General features: G+C 40.2%; 1 pseudogene; it reads right to left on the bottom strand.

Moving 5' to 3' along the window:
* Positions 1 to 3315: 3315 nt before the first annotated feature.
* The window catches only part of LOC147430351 (uncharacterized), a 45597-nt pseudogene continuing 40701 nt past the window's right edge, over positions 3316 to 8211 (bottom strand).

Genomic DNA, 8211 nt, shown 5'->3' with positions numbered 1-8211 from the left:
TTATCCTAGTAAAATTACATTATTTTTATGGGAAAATAAAAGAGGGAATATAATAAATTAATCCAAAAATCTTTGATATAAATATTAGAGGTAGAATACACCTTGGAAAATCCATGATAAATACCCCAACCTCAGATAAATAGTTTAGGTATTTATCTTCAATAAAAGTAACCGATTTTGCGTATAAAATAGACAAGAAAATTTAGTAAAGGAATTTATCTAATTACCAAATAAATGCCTGAGGTCCAAAATCACTATTGAAGGGTGGAAAAATTACCTCAACATAAATGGATGGTATAACAAGTTATATCATTAAAATCTTACCTAAATTAGACCATACGTATAGGAGGGAAAGGTTATAAATCAAATTTATGAAAATTCGTAAAGATAGAACATATTCAATTACAATTTAGGGTGAGTAATCCATTAGCCGATAGAAATTTATAATTTACTAAGGCTAAAATGGAATATAGACTAAGGATAAAGCTAGTTAAAGGGCTGCCCAAATTAAAAGGTATTCATGGAAAATTACTTATAGCATAAAGAAGTTACAGGAGGAATATCTTATCAAATTAACTATCAAGGATACCTACTTACTTCAAAAATCCTTATTTTTGGGGTTTTTTTTTTAGATTATTCAATTAAACTTCTAATCGATTAAGTCTTTTTATAAGACTACCGACATGGCTCCAAAGAGAACCAGGGGAAATCCTCTTGCCGAGGAAGAGGATGTTAGCAACAAAAGAAACAAGGCCACTAATGACTATGAGGCTGGGCCTAGCCATAGGCCGACGGAGGAAGGTTTGCAGGCTCAAGCCCAGCTGCACGTGGACGATCGGTCCCAGGTGGATTTCTATTTTGCTCATTTAAAATCTTTTAAAGTTCAATTTTAAGTTAGCATTGCATACGTAAGGTTAGGAAGGATAAAAATGACCAAAAATGGAAGGTAACTTCCAACGTGCATTTATTTATAATATAGGAAAGAATTGTTGGGTTGTAGGAAAGAATTGTTTGGGTTAAAACTTGTTGAATTAGGAAAGATATGATTGATCATCCTTAAGACAGCTTATCTCAAGACACCTCCGACTCCTTGGTATATTTTGATGATAATGGTTGGCTTTCTAGCCACGGATAAGTCGGTTACCCCCATGAACAATGAGTTTCTACTCCGTGTCATGTCTTGATGTTTCTACATAAGTTAGGATACCGTTTTTTATCATAGGGGAGCCGCCCGGTTGTATGGGCAACTGGTTTGGTGTATGGGCACCCGGAACCTTGGGTGGGAGTTTATCCACTCCGGATTTGAATAAGGAATGGGTGTCGTTTTTCACCCTTAGGTGGTCTCAAGACAAGAAGAGTACTGCTCATGGTTATTATGGACAATGTTTTGCTTGACAGTACCCTGTTTTAAGTTTAAAAATGTATGTTTTCTAAAAGAATGCTTTCAATGCTGTCTTCAAGGAATTATTGTGATGGAACGTTAAGAAACCATTATTTTAAATGTTAAAACAATGTGATAATAAGATAAATGATTATTGTGTGAGTGTGGGGTGGTAAGTGGGGATTGAGTAAGGTTGTCAATCATGGACGGGTGGACCTGATTAGTCAGGTAACTCTCCATCCCTGCGCACTAAAACGTTTAGAAAACTTCTTCACTTGGAAGAGGAGTCTACTAGCGGTTGTGCCCTCGCATCTGTTAGGGGAAAAAAAGCGTTGGTTGAGGATACCTTAGCCCAATTGTGGCAGTTATAGGGCCGAAATAGTTTTTGGGACTATCCATCCCTGCGCACTAAAACGTTTAGAAAACTTCTTCACTTGGAAGAGGAGTCTACTAGCGGCTGTGCCCTCACATCTGTTAGGGGGAAAAAAGCGGTGGTTAAGGATACCTTAGCCCAATTGTGGCAGTTATAGGGCCAAAATAGTTTTTTGGACTTTTAATACGTTGTCCTGTTTCCGCTGCGAGACAGGACTAGGTCTTCTTCTAAGGCTATGTACCCAAGCCATTGTCAATGGTAAAGGTCTATTCCTTGGATTTTTCTTGTTTAGAGACTCTGATTTTTATCAAACCTAGAGACCTATCAAGGATCCCATCCCGATCTCGGTATAGGCGGGTTGGGGATCTTACAAAGCATTTCCTAAAGGTGAATAAATCAATCAATCCATACACATAAAAGGCTCAGTATAAGTGACATTACAATCTATGTATGAGGAATAGCACCATAACTTCAAGTGAATCAAACCACACCCTTTGGACAGCAGTAAATACTAAAACGATACAACATAAGTTGCCATTTAAGTACCTCTATTGGCATATGCATGAGAATACCAACCAAAGAATTACAACCCATCGTACAGATGGACAACAATCCATTTTAATGCCAAAATTCACATGAGATTGATTCGGAGCGGCCAGCTTCACAATGACCTGCTTCTCCTTGCCCTTTTCCATAGATCCAATACGTACCACTACCTCTTAGAAGGAAAGGACATATACAGTCCTAATATGCAAACTAATACACCCAAGTACACACACACACACACACTACCAATGCTAAGTGAGCTAGAAAAGCTCACCTTTTATAGGGTTTGGAGCAGGTGGCACCTCCTTCATGCTTGTAAAGCGGGCCCAACCTCATTAGATGAATGGAGCAGCAGCACCGCCAAGTACAGAGAGATAAGGTGGGAGAAGGGGGGGGGGGCATTGGAGCAAGTGGCAGTCTACCATCGGCACAATACAGTGGACCCAATCTTAAGAGGTAGAGATTACCAGCACCGCCTCGTACAGAGAAGGGTGAGAGGACGAGAGAGAGAAAGGGGAATGAGATAGAATAGTAGCGTAGACCTTCCAGGAGTGAGCCACCATGGGTTAATGTAGAGAATGACAGGGTATGCAGAACCATGAATCCTGTCACAATCACATAACCCCTATTCCCTACAGGGTTAAATCATGGGTTGGTGGTGCAAAAATTAGTGTCCTTGACACTTCTTGTGAGGCACTCTTGGATGGTGTTTTGTTGGGAGTTTTCAAAAGCCAAAAGATAAATATTCAATATTTCTTAAGGCATTGTGCCAACCACTTTAATGGTTCTTGATTTAGTCGAAGGCAAGAATCTCTACCCCTTCAGTAGTCTACAAGCTCTCTCTCTCTCTCTCTCTCTCTCTCTCTCTCTCTCTCTCTCTCTCTCTCTCTCTCTCTCTCTCTCTCTCTCTCTCTCTCTCTCTCTCTCTCGCAAGAAGAGGGAAAATTGCAGTAGGAAGTTGTAGAGGGACCTTGCGGAGAATTGTCATAAGGTGTGGAGACTATGGTCCAGGAGATCAGGCTGCAAATGTTGCAGCTGGAGATTGGTCAATAGGTTGTGTCCAAGCAGCAGCCTCCACTCGATTGTCACCTTTTGTGGAATGTCGATTTCAATAGTTTGGGAGAGCACGTTCCACACCAGCAACAGCCTCCACACAATTGCCACGTTGGATGGCCGGCCATTGCTTGTGGTTTTGGATGTTTGGAAGAGAGGATTGTGCACGACCAGCCACCTCCAAGTACACTGCAGGCTTTGAGTACTTTCAACAGCATGCGCAATACAGTCCACTTCATGATGACATGCCTCAAATTACCACAAGTAAGACTTAGTCACAATTTGCCATGAAGGTAACCAGTGGATGCAAGAATATTGGTCTATGATGAAAAGAGAGAGCTATAGGAGACAACAAGAAAGTGATGCATCAGGTTCAAGATCAGCACGATATGTGAATCGGGTTTGCATGAAAGTAGAGGTGCTCAGAGGATAAATACAAAACAGCAAGAGCCTTAAGTGATTCCTGGGGAAACATACTTTCTGCAGGGAGCTATTTGGTTGAGGGGTACTATTACGAGCTAGTGGAAGGTGCTGATCATATCTATTACATGCCTACTAGTCAACCAAAAGTGCTTCTGGCATCACACTTAGTTAGATTGATTAAGATACCTTTGGCACCCTTAGAAGGAGAGCCACATAAGTTCAAACTCGTTGCAGAGGTATACAAAAATGTGTACAACAGTATGCCAATAGTGATATATGTTGCTACCCAAGTAACTTTGAGAAGTACCAGTAATTAGCTTCAAAGTACCATGCAGCTATTCCACATGTGGTTTTTGTAGGAGCCTATCATAGGTTTCAAAACCTCTTGCAGGCCAGTCCAAACAAGCACTTGTAAACGTTTCAATTCTGGAACACAAAGTACCAGTCTGTTGCCTGTCTAAAGTACCTTACAGGTAGTTCACAAGCACTTCTGTTAAAATATGTAGGAAACAAGCACTTCTAAAAGTTTGTCTACCAGCCCAAAGTACCTTTAAGCTAGTCCTCAGGTGGTTTTTGTATGTTAAGATGTGTAGGTAACAAGCACTTGTGAAACATTTTGTATACCATCCCAAAGTACCTCATAGGTACTTTATAGGTCTGTCAGCACAAAGTACCTTAAAGAAAGTCTACAGGTGGTTTTTGTAGGAAACTGTCTGTGAAATTATGAAGGAAAGAGGCACATCTAAAAGTTTTTTGTATGCCAACCCAAAGTACCTTATAAGTAGTCCTCAAGTGGTTTCTGTAGGAAACTATCTGTTAAAATATGTAAGAAACAAGCACTTGAAAAGGTTTTGGTCTGCCAACCCAAAGTACCTATAGGTACTTTATAGGTCTACCAGCCCAAAGTACCTTACAGGTAGTTCACAGGTGGAAATTGTCTTAAACTATGTACGAAACAAGGACTTGTAAAAGTTTTTGTATGCCAGCCCAAAGTACCTTATAGGTTGTCCTCAGGTGGTTACTATACATAACAATCTGTTAAGTTTTTGTATGCCAACCCAAAGTACCTTACAAGTAGTCCAGGGTGGTTTCTGTAGGAAACTGTCTTAGACTGGGAAACAATAAAAGAATCAAAAAAATAACACTTCAATGCTAGGACACTTCAACATTCTTAAACTACTTGAATCAGAAAAATAACACTCAGGTGGTTACTATACAGAACAATCTGTTAAGTTTTTGTATGCCAACCCAAAGTACCTTACAAGTAGTCCAGGGTGGTTTTTGTAGGAAATTGTCTTAGACTGGGAAACAATAAAAGAATCAAAAAAATAACACTTCATTGCTAGGACACTTCAACATTCTTAAACTACTTGAATCAGAAAAATAACGCTTCAATGATGGGACACAAAGACAACGCATCCAACCAAAAGGAATATATCACATCTTCATCAATTTAACATCAAGTCTTTACATGAGTTACAATGGCAATCAAAATGAAGCCAAAAAATTGGTTTCCACATGGAAAGTAGCATATAAATATACAAGGTTCTGCCCCAGGTTTAGTTTAGTTACAAAAGGTACATAAAGGATTGGTCATCCAAAAAAAAGCAAGGGACGTCATCGTCGCTTGTGAACTATGGGCATGAGTTGCAACCCACATAAGTACGCATCATACGATGTATTTTTAAACTGTTTTGCAATTGTTGTGAATACATACTTGTCATCATCAGTAGGTTTTGATTTGTTGAATGTGTCCTCCAAGGCACGGCAATCTGTAGCATGCTGCCACCCTTCCAACAAGACCTTTAGATCTTTTGACAAGTATTCGATGGAGCGGTGCTCAATGCCAGGCACTATGATGTAAGTACCACAGGGATATAATGACATTTATAGGAACTGTTCTCAATTAAAAGGACATTGCAGGTATCATACCGCTGCAACTTCGCCAAAAAAATTTGCAATACCTTGAAAATGTTGGTCTTCCACCACCAAAATAGTAACTGTCCACATCACATAATTGTTGTCTAGCCTATCCACTAATATGATTGTGAACCTGGGGAAAACATCTTTGAATTCTTGAGCCCAGTCTGCTGAGCATTGCATTGGTCCATATGTAGACATTTGCCCATGTCAAAGCCCATGCAATAAAATCCTGTGCATCTTTTGGAACAAACAAGTACCTGCCATCCTCCTGTCATGCTTGACAAATGATGTAGCCTCAATATCGTGGACAGATGAAGGGTCATACTGATCAGGTGTACATGTAAGATAAAGTACACCATTAAGATCTAATATTAGGGCTGGTCATGTTGGATCATCATATGGCAAGGAGGAGATAGCTGGCGGAATGTACTTTGGAGGATCTCTCATGATGATGATTTCCTCTACGGGCAGCTTGAGGGTCCCCTTTTCCTTTGGACGCTCTGTAAAAGACAACATTCAACATTGGAAAATAAACATGAGGCAATATTTGACATAAAAGTGACAAAAACATAGAGGCCGACAAAAACATAGACACTGCGCTTATGAAACATAAAAGCGACAAAAACATAGAGGCCGACAAAAAAGTTTCTTATGCATTCAAAATAAAGAATCACAGATTCTTGTATTACAATTGAAGAGTCGCAATTTACTGCAAACTCAAGGCTTGGGGGGGTGGGAAACATTAGAAGGATTGCAGAGGGGAGTACTCTTTCTGGGAATCCTCTTCATGGCAGGAGGTGATCTGGGTGCTTCCCTCTCTCCCATATCTCCATCTGCATGCTAAGCATGCTGCTTTGAACGTGTAGACTCCGAAGGTCTATTCTTTTTGGAAGGTCCACCTATGTCATAAAACAACACATCAGCTGTAACATTTAATGGCCTAGTAACTTGTGTGTAGCGGAAAATAGCACGAACATAGTGAGCATTTCATTAGAATAGATTCCTAATGAGAATAACAAGAGTGCTTGGGTGGAGAGAGCAACAAAAAGTATAACACCTAGTTAGATAGCATGAACAATACTTCAAAAGAGACAGAAATTAAGCAATTGACAACAGTTGAGGACCGGATTTTCATGGAGCCGGTCCCCCCTCCAAAAGGCTTTGTATTATGGTTTCTCCCATCAAGAGAGACATTTTACAATACAATTCTTTGTATTCCTTCAATACTAGCTAGTGCAATGAAGATGGAAACTTCAAGCACTAAGCAAAACACTTATCAAACACAACATCAATTCCCTCATGATCTCAGACCCAAGACCTCACACACCTTCAAAGATGGTGAGAGCTAGCGGGGTATGAGAGTAGATTGAGAGGAAGAAGGAGTAGTCTTATGAGAAAGATGTACATCTCCTCACATAATCACTCATATTAGCATAGCTTAGCTTAGTAGTTAGCATGGTAGAGGAGGTGAGCATGCATTGAAGCTTGGCTCTTGGTTGGATTTGCATCACAAAGCCAAGAGTTGTTGGTGTAGACCTCCCTTCTCACAAGCTTGGAGTAGGTGGTAAGCTTTCCATTAAAGCTTGAGAAGGAGAGAGAGAGAGTCTTCTTGCTCCACACATAGAGAGAGAGAGAGAGTGTGTGTGTGTGTGTGTAAGTGAATAATCCCTTGAAAAATCAGTCCCCCTCTCTCTCTTGGTTGACCCCTCTTTCTATTTGCTCATGCTCACTCCCTATTGAACCTCCACAGGCTCATCCAATGGACATTAAGTAGTATCAGTGATAGCCTTCTGACATGTGTCCCCCTTTTCCCTTTTGTGAGAGCTTTTTCTAATTAATCGATGCAACTAAACTCTCATTGGACCCATTTGTCTCCTGGCCAATAGGAATCATGCAAGCCATTGGGCTGTTGAATGCTCATTGGACCCCTAGGGAGACTGTCCAATAGTCTTCTGGAGAGCTTAATGCTTATTGGTTCTTTTATTAAGTGTTTTTAAATTAATTATACTAGACTTACTCTAGCCTAATTCTCATTGGTCCACCTCCAAGGCCATCCAATAGGATTTGAGTACACCTTGTGGGCATCTGGGCTAGGGAGCTGACATGTGTCCCTCTTTCCCCTTGTGTACAAAGGAAGCTTTTGTGTGTGTGTGTGTGTGTGTGTGTGTGTGAGTTTCTCTCTCATCCCTACTTCTTAGGCTCGCCCCCTCCTTTGTAGGGCTTGAGAAAGACTTTTGGGACACACACAAAGCACCCAATTTCCCTAGGCTTTTGACCTTTGGACACAACCTTTGAATTTTGGAATCTTAGCATGTTGGAAGTCTTAATGGGCTGAACCTTAGGGTATTTTAAGCCCAATGTTGCACATTGCTCTTTTGCAGATGCTCATCTAACATGAAAAAATCATTTAGGAGAATTAGATATTCATTATTATGACATTACCTCTCTCTTGAAATCATAGTCGTCCTCGACTATGGTGTAGAGAAGATAAAGCATATTCATTAGTCATTAT

Source organism: Adiantum capillus-veneris, chromosome 22, assembly GCF_014529385.1.
Source record: "Adiantum capillus-veneris isolate H3 chromosome 22, ASM1452938v2, whole genome shotgun sequence".
Taxonomy (NCBI): domain Eukaryota; kingdom Viridiplantae; phylum Streptophyta; class Polypodiopsida; order Polypodiales; family Pteridaceae; genus Adiantum; species Adiantum capillus-veneris.
This window is presented reverse-complemented; position numbering and strand designations above follow the sequence as displayed.